This window comes from Balaenoptera borealis (assembly GCF_965194805.1).
Source record: "Balaenoptera borealis genome assembly, chromosome: 6".
NCBI classification, from domain to species: Eukaryota; Metazoa; Chordata; class Mammalia; order Artiodactyla; family Balaenopteridae; genus Balaenoptera; species Balaenoptera borealis.
This window is the reverse complement of record NC_138863.1, coordinates 56,633,447-56,654,547: the sequence shown is the minus strand read 5'-3', so window position 1 is coordinate 56,654,547 and position 21,101 is coordinate 56,633,447. Positions and strand designations below refer to the sequence as shown.

The window sequence follows — 21,101 nt, the reverse complement described above, 5'->3', positions numbered from 1 at the left end:
TCAGAGCTGGACACAGACAGTATTTAGTTTGGTGTTCAACGAGGACACAGGTGTTGCAGGAAAAAATTGCCATTTAGTATATGGTTTAGTGATTTCAAATCCATACAGTACAGTACACCCAAGATGGAAGCAGATACAAAATGACATTTTCTTATGCAAATCTTTGCATGCTGAACCAAATTAAATAAAGTTTTTAGGCTTTTATACAAACAGATGACCTCCAAGAGAAATTTCCAGCAAGGAGAGAAGTATACTGTGTATGCTAAGGCAAAAGCAGCCTCTCTAAAAGCCAGAGGTGTGGCATGTCAATGAGCTGCCCCAGGGAGCAAAGTTAGGCCCTTCTCATGGGAGACTGAAAAATGCCTTGGGCCACCCACAAGGCAGGCCCCACAGGGTCAGGCCTGTGCTGCCCGCCACTCTCCTTCCCAACCAGATGATTTTCCAATTACCGTAAGCAAACATGCCCAGGTAACTTTAGAGTCTCCCGGCTCTGCATTTAAATAAAAACACTGTTAATAACCCCAGAGAGTGATAAAGGGGTGAGTGAAGATACATGGAAAGTTAGAGCTCTTTGGACAAAGGAGGAAGAACGCTATGATTCAGCCTTCTCTGTCTCTTTATTTGCAAAAAGCATCATCATCACAAATTCAAGAAACTCCTTCCTTATGCAGTAAATGAAGTCGGCCTGAGCCAAATCATCATCTTTCCAGACAATCACTCCCCCTCCTTCTGCCCCTTGAACAAAACATACATGCCTTCTCCTTTCCTATGTAAACTTGTCCTTCTTGGGAGCTCCCATCTTAGAAACAGCTGTTCCATGTTTCCACCATATTTCTGTTTCTCTTCTCCTTGACCTTCTAAACAAGCTGTTGGCCCGGGAAAGCATGAGGAAAGGAGAAGAGCAAAAGCATTCAGGGCACCAAGAAGAAATGGTCAAATAATGGTGCCCACAGGGACCTATGTCAACACCCATAAAGGCCCTGACTCCAAAAAGAGCCTAACCATCATTGCAATGCAGATTTGCAGATCAGGATCTGATACCCTCCCTTCCCCTCACAAACTGTAAAACTGGTTGAGAGTCCTCAACACACTATGTGCGATACTAGGAATATGGATTATGGAACACAAAGAGAGGCAAATTATTCTCAGATATAAAAACATACATTTTTTTCTTTGTAGTTTTCTAGATATTGGATTAACTTTTCATATTTTCCCACTTCACTCTGCCAGAGATTATGTGGTCAGTGAAGTCTTTTTGTTGTTGCTGCTGTTTGTCTGTTTGTTTTGAATTTTTAAAACAAATTATTTTTAATACATTATTTAATCAATGTACCATGTTGGACATTTAAAAAATATCACCAGATTTACAAAATTCTAAAGATATAAGAATAAGAAACACTAAAACAATGTGAGATTTAAAATTTCCAATGATCTGAGGGGTACTTGAGGTTTTTGCTATCTTCAAAAGCATCATTATGACTATCATTTAGATACTACCCCAAATTATTGTTATTTAGATTTCATAGCTATTTTATTTTTATTTATTTTTATTTTTTATTTTAATTTTAAATATTACCATATTTTTATTCATCTCATTTTTTTAATTCTTATTTTTATTTTTTATACAGCAGGTTCTTATTAGTTACCCGTTTTATACATATTAGTGTATATATGTCAATCCCAGTCTCCCAATTCATCCCACCACCACCCCCCACCCCGAGTGAAGTCTTTATAAAGCATTTAAAATAGTGCAGACTCTGCATGGCAGTTTAAACAAATATGCATCCTATGAGGTATATATGCCATCAGTCAAAATAACAAAATGCCTTATCAAGGGTAAGGAGACTTGCAAGAATCTCAAAGCATTTTGTAATTATCACATTTTGAGATGGGGGGAAAAAGATATCTGAACAGCTAGCACCAAAATTCTTCTTAGGGAGTAAACTACCTGCTTAGGAAAAGCCCTTGATAAGCTTTGATGGGGAGACGATGAAACCCAGAGGACCCAGTATTATCAGGAGCTAAGGTCAGAAGAGAATTAAGACTGCTCTTCAGAGGAAGAGAGAAATAGAGGAAAGGGAAACAAAGGAGGACGAGAAGCCAGGAAGATGGCGTAAGATGGGGCATGTGGAGATGATGAAACTGGTGAAAAAATCCCCTGTGGTAGGAAGGGTATGGGGGGGGACTCTTAAGAAGAAAATGAATAAATTCAACTTGAGGTTATTCACTTTGTTATAATGTAAACCCCTCTTGTGTCCCCAAAAGTCTCAAGTAAAGCATATTGAGCACATCTCAGATTTTTTTCCTTTTGGTAGAAGTCAAAGAAGGGATCCTACCCCATGTCACATTCTGAGGTGTTGGGGATTAGGATTTCAATATAAGAATTTGGTCGGGGGCAACACAATTCAGCCTCAACACTACTGTTACATGCAACAATATAGATGAATCTCAAATGTACATGCAGAGTGAAAGAAGCCAGTCTCAAAAAGCTACATACTAGGGGGAGAGAGAAGATGGCGGAAGAGTAAGATGCGGAGATCACCTTCCTTCCCACAGATACAGTAGAAATACATCTACACGTGGAACTGCTCCTACAGAACACCCACTGAACGCTGGCAGAAAACGTCCGACCTCCAAAAAGGCAAGAAACTCCCCCCGTACTTGGGTAGGGCAAAAGAAAAAAGAAATAACAGAGACAAAAGAATAGGGACGGCACCTGCACCAGTGGGAGGGAGCTGTGAAGGAGGAAAGATTTCCACGCACTAGGAAGCCCCTTCGCGGGCAGAGACTGTGGGTGGCAGAGGGGGGAAGCTTCGGAGCCACGGAGGAGAGCGCAGCCACAGGGGTGCAGAGGGCAAAGCGGAGAGATTCCCGCACAGAGGCTCGGCGCCGAGCAGCGCTCACCAGCCCGAGAGGCTTGTCTGCTCCCCCGCTGGGGTGGGCGGGGCTGGGAGCTGAGGCTCAGCTTTGGTTGGATCGCAGGGAGAGGACTGGGGTTGGCGGCGTGAACACAGCCTGAAGGGGTTAGCGCACCACAGCTGGCTGGGAGGGAGTCTGGGAAAAAGTCTGCAGCTGCCGAAGAGGCAAGAGACTTTTTCTTGCCTCTTTGTTTCACGGCGCGCAAGGAGAGGGGATTCAGAGCGCCACCTAAACGAACTCCAGAGACGGGCGCGAGCCGCGGCAATCAGCGCGGACCCCAGAGACGGGCGTGAGACGCTGGGGCTGCTGCTGCCGCCTCCAAAAAGCCTGTGTGTGAGCACAGGTCACTCTCCACACCGCCCCTCCCGGGAGCCTGTGCAGCCCGCCACTGCCAGGGTCCCGTGATCCGGGGACAATTTCCCCGGGAGAACGCACTGCACACCTCAGGCTGGTGCAACGTCACGCCGGCCTCTGCCACCGCAGGCTCGCCCCGCCTCCTCTGTACCCCTCCCTCCTCGCGGCCTGAGTGAGCCAGAGCCCCCGAAGCAGCTGCTCCTTTAACCCCGTCCTGTCTGGGCAGGGAATAGGCGCCCTCAGGCGACCTACACGCAGAGGCAGGTCCAAATCCAAAGCTGAACCCCAGGAGCTGTGCGAACAGAGAAGAGAAGGGGAAATCTCTCCCAGCAGCCTCAGAAGCAGCGGATTAAAACTCCACAAACAACTTGATGTGCCTGCATCTGTTGAATACCTGAATAGACAACGAATCATCCCAAATTCAGGAGGTGGACTTTCGGAGCAGGATATATTAATTTTTCCCCTGTTCCTTTTTTTTGTGAGTGTATATGTGTATGCTTCTGGGTGAGATTTTGTCTGTATAGCTCTGCTTTATAATAGCTTTATTTTACTTCACTATATTATAGCCTCTTTCTTTCTTTCTTTCTATTTTTTCTCCCTTTTACTCTGAGCCGTGTGGACGAAAGGCTCTTGGTGCTCCAGCCAGGCATCAGGGCCGTGCCTCTGAGGTGGGAGAGCCAACTTCAGGACACTGGTCCACAAGAGACCTCCCAGCTCCACGTAATACCAAACGGCGAAAATCTCTCAGAGATCTCCATCTCAACATCAAGACCCAGCTTCACTCAACGACCAGCAAAGCTACAGTGCTGGACACCCTATGCCAAACAACTAGCAAGACAGGAACACAGCCCCATCCATTAGCAGAGAGGCTGCCTAAAATCATAATAAGGCCACAGACACCCCAAAATACACTACCAGACGTGGACGTGCCCACCAGAAAGACAAGATCCAGCCTCATCCACCAGAACCCAGGCACTAGTTCCCTCCACCAGGAAGCCTACACAACCCACTGAACCAACCTTAGCCACTGGGGACAGATACCAAAAACAATGGGAACTACGAACCTGCAGCCTGTGAAAAGGAGACCCCAAACACAGTAAGATAAGCAAAAGGAGATGACAGAAAAACACACAGCAGATGAAGGAGCAGGGTCAAAACACACCAGACTTAACAAATGAAGAGGAAATAGGTAGTCTACCTGAAAAAGAATTCAGAATAATGATAGTAAGGATGATCCAAAATCTTGGAAACAGAATAGACAAAATGCAAGAAACATTTAACAAGGACGTAGAAGAACTAAAGAGGAACCAAGCAATGATGAAAAACACAATAAATGAAATTAAAAATACTCTAGATGGGATCAATAGCAGAATAACTGAGGCAGAAGAAAGGATAAGTGACCTGGAAGATAAAATGGTGGAAATAACTACTGCAGAGCAGGATAAAGAAAAAAGAATGAAAAGAACTGAGGACAGTCTCAGAGACCTCTGGGACAACATTAAACGCACCAACATTCGAATTATAGGGGTCCCAGAAGAAGAAGAGAAAAAGAAAGGGACTGAGAAAATATTTGAAGAGATTATAGTTGCAAACTTCCCTAATATGGGAAAGGAAATAGTTAATCAAGTGCTGGAAGCACAGAGAGTCCCATACAGGATAAACCCAAGGAGAAACACGCCAAGACACCTATTAATCAAACTGTCAAAAATTAAATATAAGGAAAATATATTAAAGGCAGCAAGGGAAAAACAACAAATAACACACAAGGGAATCCCCATAAGGTTAACAGCTGATCTTTCAGCAGAAACTCTGCAAGCCAGAAGGGAGTGGCAGGATATACTTAAAGTGACGAAGGAGAAAAACCTACAACCAAGATTACTCTACCCAGCAAGGATCTCATTAAGATGTGATGGAGAAATTAAAACCTTTACAGACAAGCAAAAGCTGAGAGAGTTCAGCACCACTAAACCAGCTTTACAACAAATGCTAAAGGAACTTCTCTAGGCAAGAAACACAAGAGAAGGAAAACACCTACAATAACAAACCCAAAACATTTAAGAAAATGGGAATAGGAACATACATATCGATAATTACCTTGAATGTAAATGGACTAAATGCTCCCACCAAAAGACACAGGCTGGCTGAATGGATACAAAAACAAGACCCATCTATATGCTGTCTACAAGAGACCCACTTCAGACCTAGAGACACATACAGACTGAAAGTGAGGGGATGGAAAAAGATATTCCATGCAAATGGAAATCAAAAGAAAGCTGGAGTAGCAATTCTCATATCAGACAAAATAGACTTTAAAATAAAGACTATTACAAGAGACAAAGAAGGACACTATATAATGATCAAGGGATCGATCCAAGAGGAAGGTATAACAGTTGTAAATATTTATGCACCCAACATAGGAGCACCTCAATACATAAGGCAAATACTAACATCCATAAAAGGGGAAATCGACAGCAACACAATCATAGTAGGGGACTTTAACACCCCACTTTCACCAATGGACAGATCATCCAAAATGAAAATAAATAAGGAAACACAAGCTTTTTTTTTTTTTTTTTGCTTTCTTAGTTTTTATTTTTATTTTTCACACACACACACTGCATTTTATTTTTACAAGAGATAAATAGACTGACACCAAGCATTGTACATGGATGACCACAACAAAAGCAACAATGATTGCAATTACCAAACATGAAACACACTCATACTATGTCATAATATTGACATTCAGTCCAGTAATCCTCCACTGTAACAGCTCCTTTACTTTGCAGTGAAAATTGATTTGTATATTCTTTGCCTCTGAGTCCTTGTAGGATTTTTTTTTTTTTTAATTCAGACAGAAAGTCACAAAAATTATACTCATCCTCATCAGTTCACTCAGGAAACACAAGCTTTAAATGATACATTAAACAAGATGGACTTAATTGATATTTATAGGACATTCCACCCAAAAACAACAGAATACACATTTTTCTCAAGTGCTCATGGAACATTCTCCAGGATAGATCATATCTTGGGTCACAAATCAAGCCTTGGTAAATTTAAGAAAATTGAAATCGTATCAAGTATCTTTTCCGACCACAACGCTATGAGACTAGATATCAATTACAGGAAAAGATCTGTAAAAAATACAAACACATGGAGGCTACACAATACACTACTTAATAACGAAGTGATCACTGAAGAAATCAAAGGGGAAATCAAAAAATACCTAGAAACAAATGACAATGGAGATACGACGACCCAAAACCTATGGGACGCAGCAAAAGCAGTGCTAAGAGGGAAGTTTATAGCAATACAAGCCTACCTCAAGAAACAGGAAACATCTCGAATAAACAACCTAACCTTGCACCTAAAGCAATTAGAGAAAGAAGAACAACAACAAAAAAAAAACCCAAGGCTAGCAGAAGGAAAGAAATCATAAAGATCAGGTCAGAAATAAATGAAAAAGAAATGAAGGAAACAATAGCAAAAATCAATGAAACTAAAAGCTGGTTCCTTGAGAAGATAAACAAAATTGATAAACCATTAGCCAGACTCATCAAGAGAAAAAGGGAGAAGACTCACATCAATAGAATTAGAAATGAAAAAGGAGAAGTAACCACTGACACTGCAGAAATACAAACGATCATGAGAGATTACTACAAGCAACTCTATACCAATAAAATGGACAACCTGGAAGAAATGGACAGATTCTTAGAAATGCACAACCTGCCCAGGCTGAACCAGGAAGAAATAGAAAATATGAACAGACCAATCACAAGCACTGAAATTGAAACTGTGATTAAAAATCTTCCAACAAACAAAAGCCCAGGACCAGATGGCTTCACAGACCAATTCTATCAAACATTTAGAGAAGAGCTAACACCTATCCTTCTCAAACTCTTCCAAAATATTGCAGAGGGAGGAACACTCCCAAACTCATTCTACGAGGCCACCATCACCCTGATACCAAAACCAGACAAAGATGTCACAAAGAAAGAAAACTACAGGCCAATATCACTGATGAACATAGATGCAAAAATCCTCAACAAAATACTAGCAAACAAATCCAACAGCACATTAAAAGGATCATACACCAAGATCAAGTGGGGTTTATCCCAGGAATGCAAGGATTCTTCAATATACGGAAATCAATCAATGTGATACACCATATTAACAAATTGAAGGAGAAAAACCATATGATCATCTCAATAGATGCAGAGAAAGCTTTCGACAAAATTCAACACCCATTTATGATAAAAGCCCTGCAGAAAGTAGGCATAGAGGGAACTTTCCTCAACATAATAAAGGCCATATATGACAAACCCACAGCCAACATTGTCCTCAATGGTGAAAAACTGAAACCATTTCCACTAAGATCAGGAACAAGACAAGGTTGCCCACTCTCACCACTATTATTCAACATAGTTTTGGAAGTGTTAGCCACAGCAATCAGAGAAGACAAAGAAATAAAAGGAATCCAAATCGGAAAAGAAGAAGTAAAGCTGTCACTATTTGCAGATGACATGATACTATACATAGAGAATCCTAAAGATGCTACCAGAAAACTCCTAGAGCTAATCAATGAATTTGGTAAAGTAGCAGGATACAAAATTAATGCACAGAAATCTCTTGCATTTCTATACACTAATGGCGAAAAATCTGAAAGTGAAATTAAGAAAACACCCCCATTTACCATTGCAACAAAAAGGATAAAATATCTAGGAATAAACCTACCTAAGGAGACAAAAGACCTGTATGCAGAAAATTATAAGACACTGATGAAAGAAATTAAAGATGATACAAATAGATGGAGAGATATACCATGTTCCTGGATTGGAAGAATCAACATTGTGAAAATGACTCTACTACCCAAAGCAATCTACAGATTCAATGCAATCCCTATCAAACTACCACTGGCATTTTTCACAGAACTAGAACAAAAAATTTCACAATTTGTATGGAAACACAAAAGACCCCGAATAGCCAAAGCAATCTTGAGAACGAAAAATGGAGCTGGGGGAATCAGCCTCCCTGACTTCAGACTATATTACAAAGCTTCAGTAATCAAGACAGTTTGGTACTGGCACAAAGACAAAAATATAGATCAATGGAACAGGATAGAAAGCCCAGAGATAAACCCACACACATATGGTCACCTTATTTTTGATAAAGGAGGCAAGAATATACAGTGGAGAAAAGACAGCCTCTTCAGTAAGTGGTGCTGGGAAAATTGGACAGATACATGTAAAAGTATGAAATTAGAACACTCCCTGACACCATGCACAAAAATAAACTCAAAATGGATTAAAGGCCTAAGTGTAAGGGCAGACACTATCAAACTCTTAGAGGAAAACATAGGCAGAACACTCTATGACATACATCACAGCAAGATTCTTTTTGACCCAGCTCCCAGAGAAATGGAAATAAGAACACAAATAAACAAATGGGACCTAATGAAACTTAAAAGCTTTTGCACAGCAAAGGAAACCATAAACAAGACCAAAAGACAACCCTCAGAATGGGAGAAAATATTTGCAAATGAAGCAACTGACAAAGGATTAATCTCCAAGATTTACAAGCAGCTCATGCAGCTCAATAACAAAAATACGAACAACCCAATCCAAAAATGGGCAGAAGACCTAAATAGACATTTCTCCAAAGAAGATATACAGATGGCCTACAGACACATGAAAGAATGCTCAACATCATTAATCATTAGAGAAATGCAAATCAAAACTACAATGAGATATCATCTCACACTGGTCAGAATGGCCATCATCAAAAAAGCTAGAAACAATAAATGCTGGAGAGGGTGTGGAGGAAAGGGAACACTCTTGCACTGTTGGTGGGAATGTAAATTGATACAGCCACTATGGAGAACAGTATGGAGGTTCCTTAAAAAACTACAAATAGAACTACCATACGACCCAGCAATCCCACTACTGGGCATATACCCTGAGAAAACCATAGGTCAAAAAGAGTCATGTACCAAAATGTTCATTGCAGCTCTATTTACAATAGCCAGGACATGGAAGCAACCTAAATGTCCATCGACAGATGAATGGATAAAGAAGATGTGGCACATATATACAATGGAATATTACTCAGCCATAAAAAGAAATGAAATGGAGGTATTTGTAATGAGGTGGATGGAGTTAGAGTCTGTCATAGTGAAGTAAGTCAGAAAGAGAAAAACAAATACAGTATGCTAACACATATATACGGAATCTAAGGAAAAAAAAAAAAAGCCATGAAGAACCTAGTGGCAAGATGGGAATAAAGACACAGACCTACTAGAGAATGGACTTGAGGATATGGGGAGGGGGTGGGGTGAGATGTGACAGGGTAAGAGAGTGTCATGGTCATATACACACTACCAAATGTAAAATAGATAGCTAGTGGGAAGCAGCCACATAGCACAGGGAGATCAGCGCGGTGCTTTGTGACCACCTAGAGGGGTGGGATGGGGAGGGTGGGAGGGAGGGAGATGCAAGAGGGAAGAGATATGGGAACATATTGTATGTGTATAACTGATTCACTTTGTTATAAAGCAGAAGCTAACACACCATTGTAAGGCAATTATACTTCAATAAAGATGTTTAAAAAAAATAATAATAATTACTTTAAATTTCTAAACTATTAGCTTACAGTGAAATGACAGGTAACCTATAATCATAAAACTATATCAATAAAATATATAATGTTTATAGAGTGAAAAAAAAAAGCTACATACTATATAATTCCATTTATATGATATTCTGGAAAAGCAAAACTAGAAGGACAAACAAAAGATCAGAGGTTGCAAGAGGTCAAAGGTGGAGAAGGGTCTGACCAAAAAGGAGTAGCATGAGGTAATTTTAGGGAGCAGGGGGCACAGAAACCATTTGGTAACTTGATTACGGTGGTGTTTACGTGACTTTGTGCATTTGTGAAAACTTATAGAACAGTAGACAAAATAATGAATATTTCTGCATGTAAATCAAAAATTAACTTTAAAAACTTAGGTTCCAAATCAGAAAAAGAATTGGTTTTAATTTAATAGTCTATCAATTTAGAGAAAGACCCACCTGTGGAGCAAATAGATGAGTGAGGTGTGGTTTGCCCTGCCATCAGGCACGACCCCCCCCCCAACTCTTTTCACCTCTCCGCCTCAATACACCCAAACTGAAGAAATCATGATGACAGAAACAGGGTTCATTTTCTCTTTTCAGGGCTTCCTCCTAACATGAATTCCGCTGAGGAAGTCAAGGTTTAGCCATTTCCATCGGTTCAAGGTCTCTGTGGTGACTGAGAGTCTCCATCCTGACTCCCACACTCGGGAGAAGGGAACCATCTGTTTGAAATCCCCTTGGGCAGGCACGTCATTCATCTCCTGACCCTCCACTTCTGCTCTTCACTGGGGTGGGGGGGACCCTGACACTCCTGCTCCCTAATTCCAGCTGCTGCCTTCTCCTTGTGTCCTTTTTTTCCCCAAGCCCTGTAGATCAAGAAGCCAGCAGCTTTCCCATGCTCTTCTACACAGGAGAAACAGTTATTTTGGTCATACGTATCATCATGGTTATTCCTAATAAATCATTATCTGATCATACAAAGCATCGACAGGGCCATCTTTTATTTGTATTTGTTCACTTGTACATTGTCTACTTCCAAAAAGGTTCTGGGTGGCTTTAGTTTGACTTCATTAAATAAATAAATAAATAAATAAATAAATATTTACTGAGTTCCTACTACGTGCTAGGGGCTAGGGATATGGGATGAAATCATAGTCCCTGCTCTAGAGGCCCTCACGGTCTAATTAGGATAGATGAGAAAGTACAGTTACAATACACTGAAGTAAGGGCCCTGGCACAGGCAGACACGGGCTGCTCTGGAACCTCAGAGAAAGGGTGCATACGCCTGCCTGGGCATCACGGGAGGCTTCAGAGAGTTGACTCTCGAAACATGAGCTGGGGTTAACCAAGAAAACAATAGTGAAAAGGGGTGCAGAAAGGGTCAAAGTTGTTCAATATGGCTGGAACATATGTGGTACAAACGAGGGAGGGGTTGCTGCAGAAAAAAGGCAGAAACCGATCATAAAAGGGCTTATGCTCCCTGTGAAGGAGTTTATCCAACAAGCAGGGGCATGGAAGGTCAGATGTAGAAAGGCCTCTCTGGCAGCTCTGCGGAGAATAGGTTTGGTCGAGACGGGCCTGGAGGCTTGGAGACTGGGAGACACATTTCTGTAACACTGCAGGTAAGAGGAAGTGAGTGGCTGGACCTACACAGAGATTAGAGAGATGAAGAGGAGAAGACAGATTCAAGGCACATCTGAAATCAATTGTACACTAAGTACTGAACAAAGCCCAGATGAAGTGCAGCCCCTTTACTTGGACTTCTGATCTAAATACAATAGGTAGTTATTATATAGACATTTCTACCTTTTGATGGGAACTCACATTTTCATTGTTTCATTTATTCAGCGTTGATAATAAACATGCAAATTCACTGATGTCTACCTACTCATTCGAAGATTTCTAAGGCAGCATTTAGTATTTAGTAGTTAAAAATGTGAACTCTGGAGTCAGTCAAACCTCACTCTGGATACTTTTTAAAAATGTATATTTCCTAAATTATCATACAATAAAATTGACATTTTGGGGGGGCATACAGTTCTATGTATTTTAATAAATGTAAACATTTGTGTAACCACCACCACTATCAAGACACAGAACAGTCCACCGTCCCCCAAAACTCCCTCATGCTATCCTGCCCTCACCCTTAACCCCTGGCAACCATTGATTCTTTTTCTCTTCCATCACCATAGTTTTATTTTTCTGAGGATGTTATATATTTTTTTTTAATTTATTTTATTGAAGTATAGTTGATTTACAATGTTGAGTTAATTTCTGCTGTATAGCAAAGTGATTCAGTCATACATATATATACAGAGAATGTCATATAAACGGAATTATACAGTATGAAGCCTTTTAAGACTGGCTTCTTTGACTCAGCATACTGCCTTTGAGATTTATCCCTATTGTCACAAGTATCAAAAGTTCCTTCCTTTACAGGTCTGAGTAGTATTCCATTATATGACTGTGCCACAGTTTGTTACCCACTTCCTGTTTGAGGGCTGTTTGGGTTGTCTCCAGTTTGGGGCAATTATGAATTGAGTTGGGTTTTATGTGAACATAGGTTTCCATTTCTCTAGAGTAAATATCAGGAGTGGGATTCCTCGGTTACATGATAAATGTATTAACCTTATAAGAAACTTCCAACTGTTCTCCAGAGCACATTTTGAATTCCCACCAGTAATATATGAGAGTTAAAGTTACTCTACATCCTACAATTTTTAATTATAGCCATACCAAAAGGTGTACTTGTTTAACGCCGGGTCACAAAGATTCTCTCCTATGCTTTTTCTGAAAGTTTTATAATTTCATGTTTTACTTTTAGGCTTATGACTCATTTTGTGTTAATTTTTTGTAAAAGATGTAAGGCTTAGATTCAAGTTCTTTTTAGGGCTTATGGGTGTCCAATTGTTTCATCATCATTTGTTGAAAAGACTATCCTTTCTTTCTCCATTGAATTACCTTTCAATTTGCCAAAAATCAATTGTTCATATTTGAGTGGGTCTATTTCTGCACTCTCTAGCCTGTTCCATTGATTTATGTGTCTATCCTTTCACCAATACCATGCTGTCTTAATTACTATAGTTTTCAGTATAAAATTGAGTAGTGGGATTCCTCCAATTGTACTATTTTCTAAAATCATTTTAGCTTTCCTAGTTATTTTGCCTTTCCATATTAAATTTTAATTGGTTATTGATATCTATGAAAACTCTTGCTGGAATTTTGATTGGAACTGCATTAAGTTCTATAGATCAATTTGGGGGAGAATTAGCATCTTTACTATGTTAAGTCTTCCAATCCATGAACATGTCTATTTTTTTGGGTCTTCTTTTATATTAATCATCAGCGTTAAAAATTTTTTAGCGTATGGGTCCTGTACATATTGGTGCTAGACTTGCACCAATTTTTGTGCTGTTATAAATGGTATTATTTTTTAAATTTCTGTCTCTACTTGCTCATTGCTATTATATAGAAATATTTTTGTATATATTGACTTTGTATCCTGCAACCTTGCTAAACTCATTAGTTCTAGAAGTTACTTGTAGATTCCTTGGGATTTTTTTACATAAACAATCATGTTGTCCTTGAAAGAGGGCAGTTTAATTTCTTCATTTCCAATCTTTTTTTTCTTGCTTTATTGCAGTAGCTAGTACTTCCAGTATAATGTTTAATAGGAGTGGTATGCGTGAACATCTTTGCCTTTTTCCCAATCTTAGAAAGAAAGCATTCAGTCTTTCATGATTAAATATGTTGGCTGTAGGATTTTTATAGATGCCCTTTATTAGATTGAGGAAGTTTCCTTCTATTTCCAGTTTGCTCAGAGTTTTTGTCATGAATGTGTGTTGAATTTTGTCACATACTTTTTCTGCATCAGTTTATATGACCATGCAGTGTTTCTTTAGACTGTTCATGTGGGGGATTATACTGATTTCTGAATATTAAATCTGTCTTACGTACATCTCTAGATAAATCCCACTTGGTCATGCTTATTATTTTTTATATGTTGTTGGATTAATTTTGTTAATATTTAATTGAGCATTTTGTATCTACCTTTATGAGGAATATTGATCTGTAGTGAGGTTTTTGTGGACTGTATTTGTCTGATTTTGGTATCGTGGTAATGCTGGCTTTATAAAATAGAAGAGAGAATATTTCTCTCTCTTATATTTTCTAGAATTTGTGTATAATTGATTTTATTTCTTCTTTAAATGTTTGGTAAAATTAACCAATGAAGCCAACTGGGCTTGGAGATTTCTTTTTTGGAAGGCTGGTTATTTGTTTTACAACAAATTCAGTTCTGTTAATAGTTATAGTTTAATATAATAGTTCAGTAATAGGACTGAATTTAATTTACAGTAAGTCCCCTACATACGAACCTTCAAGTTGCGAACTTTCAAAGGTGCAAACGTGTGTTCACATGTCCAGTCACCTAAGTTAATTCACGTGTCTGGCATACATTGTCACATGTGTGCATCCTCTACAAGTGGTTGTGCTTTTGTGTACTTTACTGTACAGTACTATATAGAGTACAGTAGTACAGTATCTTTATTTCAAGCCCAGGATGTCCAGAAGCAAGCATAAAAATAGTGGTGATGCAGCTGGTACTGCTAAGAAGTGCCAGCTGTTGTACTGTACTACTGTACTTTTCGAGGTACTGTACTGTAAGATTAAAAATGTTTTCTTTATTTTTTGTTTGTTTTTTATGTATTATTTGTGTGAAAAGTATTATAAACCTATTACAGTACAGTACTATGTAGCCGATTGTGTCAGGTACCTAGGCTGACTTTGTTGGACTTATGAACAAGTTGGACTTACGAACAAATTGGACTTATGAACACACTCTTGGAATGGAACCCGTTCGTATGAGGGGACTTACTGTAAATTCAGGTTAACTATTTCATTTTGGATGAGCTAAGCATGTTTGTAGTTTTTGAGGAATTGATCCATTTCTTAGAAGTTGATGCTTTTTGTGTGTAGAGCTGTTTGTAGCATTCCTTACTATCCTTTAAGGTCACAGGGTTTAGTTATATTTCCTCATCATTCCTGCTGTTAGTAACTTGTATCTTCTTTCTTTCGCAGTCTTACCAGATGTGTATCAATTTAATTGATCTTTTTAAAGAACCAGATTTCTTTTTTTTTTTTGAATTTTAGAATTTTATTTTTTTTACAGCAGGTTCTTACTAGTTATCTATTTTGCAGATTTCTTTTTATTAGTGTTTACATGGTGTATCTTTTTCCATCCTTTTTTTTAGCCTACCTATATTATTACATTTGAAGTGAGTTTCTTATAAGCAGCACATAGTTGGGTCATGTCTTTTTTAATCCATTTTGATTATTTCTTTTTATTGATGTGTTTGACAGTGTACATTTGTTGACATTATTGGTATGTTTGGATTTAAATTTGCCATTTTATTATTTGTTTTCTGTTTGTACCCTCTGTTTTTTGTTCCTCTGTTTTATCTTTCCTGAATTCTTGTATTATTGGAACAGTTTTAATATTCCATTTTAATTTATCTTTTAAAAAATTATCTTTTTCCATAATTTTAAGTGATTGCTCTAGGAATTACAATATACATATATAGCTATTCAAAGTCTACTTAGAATCAATATTTTAATACTTCTGGATTACAGGAACTTGCCACCACATGGGGCCATTTACCCTCTCCTCTTTATGTTATGCTTGTCTTACATATTACATTTATATTCTTGAAGACCTTATCAGGTGACATTTTAATTTTTGCTTTCAATGGTCGAAGATATTTTAAACAACTTAAGAGGAGAATAATACTCTATTATATTTACCCAGATATTTACTATTTCTGTTGCTCTTCCTTCATTCCTAACATTCCAAGTGTCTTCCAACATCACATCCCTTCTGTCCATTAGTAATTCTTTTAGAGTAGGTCTGCTAGCGATGAATTCTCTCAGTTTTCATTTATCTGAGAATATCTTTATTTTACTTTCATTCCTAAAAGATATTTTCACTTGATATAGGATCCTGGGTTGACAGTTCTTTACTTCCAGCACCTTAAAAATGTTATGCCACTTCCTTTGGCCTTCCTGGCTTCTGCTGGGAAATGCACAGCCATTCTAACTGTTGTTCCCCATAAGTAAAATGCATCATTTCCCTCTGGCTGCTTTCATTTTTTTTTTTTCTTTGTCTTCAGTTTTCAGCAGTTTGATTGTGGTGCGTCTGGGCGTTGATTTCTTTGGATGTATCCTATCTGGGATTTTCTGAGCTTCTTGAATCTATTTAGGTAGTGTCTTTTAAAGTATTATTTAATACATTGTAGGGCAGTGCTAATAGATTATAAATGGTGGGTGGTAGTGCTCTGGAAATGAATCTAGACCTTTCACTTCATTCATTCTTCAGGAAAGAATTGGCCTCTTTATGCCTTTTGGATGTATGTTGGATTTTCCTGGAATGGAATATTGACATACAATGCAGCTCTCTTTACTGAGGCTCTTTGCCATTTTGAAAGCCTATATATTCCACCCGAGAGCATTGAAGACCAGGAGGGTGACACCTTCCCACATGTGCCCATCAGCTAAGCTTGGTGAATTCTTTAGCTGTTGGCATTATATGGTAGAATGAATGAGAAATTTTTATTCAGACACACTTGGATTCAAATTCTGGCTCCTCTACTTTTTATGTATTTGAACTTGGGTATGTTACCTCAAATCTCTGAACCTCAGTTCCCTCATCTGTAAAAGGAAGTTAATAATACTTAGCACAAAGGGCTTCTCTGATAATTAAAAACAATGTGTGTAATATGTGAATCGAAGACAGTTCATCTAAAGTATTCCTAAAGGATGACATATTTAGATAGGCTGAATTAACACTTTCCACTTAAATATCCCTTTACAATATATAAAACACTTTTGCAACTGGTGGGGAGTAGATGTGGTCCATGTCATATAATCTCTTCTATAAGAGGAGACTGAACTTTAAACAGATTAAATTACTTGCAAAGGTGGTGAGTCAGAAATGGAACCTGAATTTCTGAATTCAGGTCCAGTTTTCTAAGAAGAACAAATGGAAATGGTATTTCCAAGAATGCTAATTTAAATGGTCACTACTTATATGTTTTGTGCTACAAAACATATATTTCAGTTTGAATTTGCTGTTATCCATTTACTTGTTAAGATATTAAATAGTATCCCTTGTTATCATTATACAATTAATAGCATTATGATTATTTTACAATTCAGGAAAGTTAGATACAGAAGTGACTTACAGAATGACAAAAATGAGTGACAGATTTCAGATCTGGACACAGATACATATCCTGTCATATGACCATTGACATTTTAAAGAATTTCCTTGGCTGAGTATTAGAATGATTCACGATGACCATTTCTTTTCTATAATACCAGAAATATAGCATTTTTCAAAAGCTTTGGCTTCAGTCAATCATAGACTGCTTTGGAGAGAAATGTATAGCACATGTTATGTTATGTCCTCATTTTCTATTTTGGAAAAGAAAAGAATTGTTTAATATGAATGTGAGCTTTTTATGTACATAAAAGGGTTAAGGGAATTATGTTGGGTAATTGAATATTGCACTTAAAGATTAACACACTTCAGGGCTTCCCTGGTGGCGCAGTGGTTAAGAATCCGCCTGCCAATGCAGGGGACACGGGTTCGAGCCCAGGTCCAGGAAGATCCCACAGGCCGCGGAGCAACTGGGCCCGTGAGCCACCACTACTGAGCCTGCGCATCTGGAGCCTGTGCTCCGCAACAAGAGAGGCCGCGATAGTGAGAGGCCCGCGCACCGCGATGAAGAGTGGCCGCCGCTTGCCACAACTAGAGAAAGCCCTCGCACAGAAACGAAGACACAACACAGTCATAAATAAATAAATAAATAAAAGATTAACACACTTCAAATAGAAATGCATTAGACGTGTTACTATGCCTAAATGCACAAAAGGAATTTAAATATGATGAATAATTCATCACCTGTTGACAAATAGCATTTTATACGTAATGTTAGAGGAAAAATATTTTTCGTGAAATGGCCAGTTCTAATAAATATGCCAAATGTGCTTGTAAATAAAAGGTGATAATGTTAGGCAGCACCTTATAAACTCTCTGAATCCAATCTACTCTAAGTGCTGTGAGTGCAAAAGACAAGGGTAATAACACAGTGACAGAAGAAAGAGCTACAGCTAACTTAAGGGTGAGATGTTCCAGGTCTGAAGACAAAGGCACATGCATGGTTCGCCTCACCTGTTTCACTTTCCTGAAGCTGCAATTAATTTTCAGGAGGACATCACAAAACGTGTATTTGAGTGTTCCTCGGTAGAGACCTAAAATTCTCGGGCTTTATCACAGGCTGGGATGAAAGGTTTCTTTCTTCAGAAGCATTTTTCCCTTTAAGAGAAAGTTTATGTTTTGAAAATTAGGTATAATTTCAAACTGACCTCTATATTTGAGAGAATAGATTATTAATAGCTTTTAGCTAGTGAGTGTTTAATAAATCTAATGAATAAATCAATAAAATTGGTTCCTGGACTATTTTTCTCTTTAAAACAAATACTAATGATTTGCCATACAATGTTATGACCATTACATGACCAAGCATACAATGCACAAACTATCACTGTAAAATGGAGTTCAAAAAAATATATAGGCAAGAATAAGGAGTGTTTTAATGTGAGCAGGCTACCTATTCCTCGACATTAAGCTCATTACATTTTCTTTTAAAGTTACTCAACTGGAATTCAGGGACAACCTATCTCTTCTCTCTTCAGCTTCACAGAATTAAATTTGTTTAAAAATTTCTTTATCATATACAATGTTTGCTAGGATTTATCTGGGTTTTTTAAAACAAAAATTTCTATTACGCAGCATCCTTTTATACCCACAAGACAGGATAATTGGTGTTTCATAATAACGACTGTAGTAAGAGTCTTCATGATCTTTTTTTAAATTTTTTACTTTTCTTTTTTTATTCAAGTATAGTTGATTTACAATGATTCAGGTGTACAGCAAAGTGATTCAGATATAGATATAAATATAGACATAGATATATTGGATACATAGATATATATCAGGGAATCTTTTTCAGATTCTTTTCCATTATAGGTTATTACAAGATATTGAATACAGTTCCCTGTGCTATACAGTAGGTCCTTGTTGTTTATCTATTTTATATATAGTAGTGTGTATCTGTTAATCCCAACCTCCCAATTTTCCCTCCCGACACTTTCCCCTTTGGTAACCATAAGTTTGTTTTCTATGTCTGTGAGTCTATTTCTGTTTTGTAAATAGTTCATTTGTATCATTTTTGTAGATTCCAGATATAAGAGATATCATATGATATTTGTCTTTGTCAGACTTACTTCACTTAGTATGATAATCTCTAGGTCTATCCATGTTGCTGCAAATGGCATTATTTCATTCTTTTTGTGGCTGAGTAATAGTCCATTGTATATATATATATGTCACACTTAAGTTGCTTCCATGTCTTGGCTATTGTAAATAGTGCTGCTATGAATATTAGGGCGCATATATCTTTTTGAATTACAGTTTTCATCTTTTCCAGATATATGCCCAGGAGTGGGATTGCTGGATCATGTGGTAAGTCTATTTTTAGTTTTTAAAGGAGCCTCCATACTGTTCTCCATAGTGGCTGCACCAATTTACATTTCCACCAACAGTGTAGGAGGGTTTCCTTTTCTCCACACCCTCTCCAGCATTTATTATTTGTAGAATTTTTGATGATGGCCATTCTGACCGGTGTGAAGTGGTACCTCATTGTAGTTCTGATTTTCTGCAGAATCTTATAAAACATTAAATTAAGAATAAGTTATGGGAGGTATCATTTTAGAGTTAAGCATATTTTATCATAATTTGAAAATTATCTGAGTCTTGAGTGTATATATTAATGTTATTTTTCAGAACAATTGATTCAACAGGCATGTGAGTAATGAAGTTTGAGCTGTTCAGCAAAGTGGTCAAGGGCACATCTGTCAAGTGTGAATGACTTGATTTGGAATTCCAGTCCTGCTTCTTATTAGTTATGTGACCTTGAGCAAGTGATTGCCTCAGTTTTCTCATCTGTAAAATGGGATTACATCAGTACCTACCCTACAGGGTTGTCATGAAGTTATCAGATCATATAGGCAGAGCATTTAGCACAAAAACAGGCACAAGATACATACTCTAAGAGAGCAACTAATATATTATTTTGGGTATACTGACCATTATGGGAAACTGAGGAAACATATAATCATGCATATAGTTAGGGAAAAGCTGAGCAAAAATATTCTCTAAGGGGCTCAACACAAGGAGGATCACTCTGAATTATCAAACAAGGAAGGAAGGAAGGAAGGAGGGAGGGAGGGAGGGAGGGAAGGAAGGAACAGAGGAAATGTTCACCTCAACCCTAAAATAAGTAAAAAACAATGGTTGCTCTGAGCAAGACTATAAATTTCTCTCTTCATATAGTGTTAAAGAAAGCAGCAGTCCACATAAACAAGTGTTTTGAGATGAGTTTAAAAAGAAAAACAACTAAGAAAGGAAATGCCCAGTCCCAAATTCACCTAGGTGAGGAAAGCATGTGGGGTGCAGAAGGGAGCAGGGCAGGGCTATGGATTCAAGCCCAAAGCATCACTCACAAAAGACACAACTCCAGAGAAACCTTCTCCCCCTCTCGCTTCAGGCAGTTAAGTGAGCAGAAATGTAAGAACCACTGTCACTATAGCTTTTCACTAGCTTGTTTATTTACCCATCAAGAACCATAAGGACCTTTACTGCATAAAATGCCAAGTGTGGTGGTAATGGACATCAAACGATCCATGTCTACCAACAAATAAAAGACTAAAGTAATAAACATAGAGAGATGAGTGTTTAATGACCTTCAACAAATTTTTATTGTAAAATCCATAACAGTTAACTATATACACTGACACCTCTGGCTTGGAGCAGTCTCCATTTTCAAAGTCAGAGGAAGAGGCCCAAATCCTGCCTTGCTACAGTGGCTCATGAAAACGGGCTTGAGTGTATCAGCCTGGAATGGGCTTGCCAAAATTGTCAGGCCCCTGAGACCCCCACCTTGTCCACAAAATTAGAATTTTGCACCTTGAGTACCACCTCCCACCCCACCCCACCCCAACACAGTCCTTTAACTCTTTCCATAGCTGGGTAAAATACTGCAGTCAGCAGATACTTTTTGACTTCCCCAAACTAAGACATCCACGTGAAGCATA

At 38.3% G+C, this 21,101-nt stretch overlaps 1 protein-coding gene and 1 long non-coding RNA gene across 7 annotated transcripts in view; one reads left to right on the top strand and one right to left on the bottom strand.

The window, feature by feature from the left end:
- Positions 1–21,101, bottom strand: part of LOC309630428 (uncharacterized protein) — a 547,317-nt gene that overhangs the window by 206,408 nt on the left and 319,808 nt on the right. Inside the window, exon 6 of one of the 6 annotated variants that reach the window (XM_082395676.1) lies at positions 18,118–19,672. The exons of 4 other annotated variants lie outside the window; for them this stretch is intronic. The gene's annotated coding sequence lies outside the window, so the exon portion shown is untranslated. Of the gene's footprint in view, positions 1–16,064; positions 19,673–21,101 lie in introns of those variants that run through there. One more of the 6 variants, XR_014245657.1, reaches the window with a different exon arrangement.
- The window catches only part of LOC309630440, a 172,931-nt gene continuing 158,966 nt past the window's right edge, over positions 7,137–21,101 (top strand). The window contains exon 1 of the long non-coding RNA XR_014245671.1: positions 7,137–7,700. This is a non-coding gene — a long non-coding RNA (uncharacterized lncRNA). The remainder of the gene's footprint in view (positions 7,701–21,101) is intronic.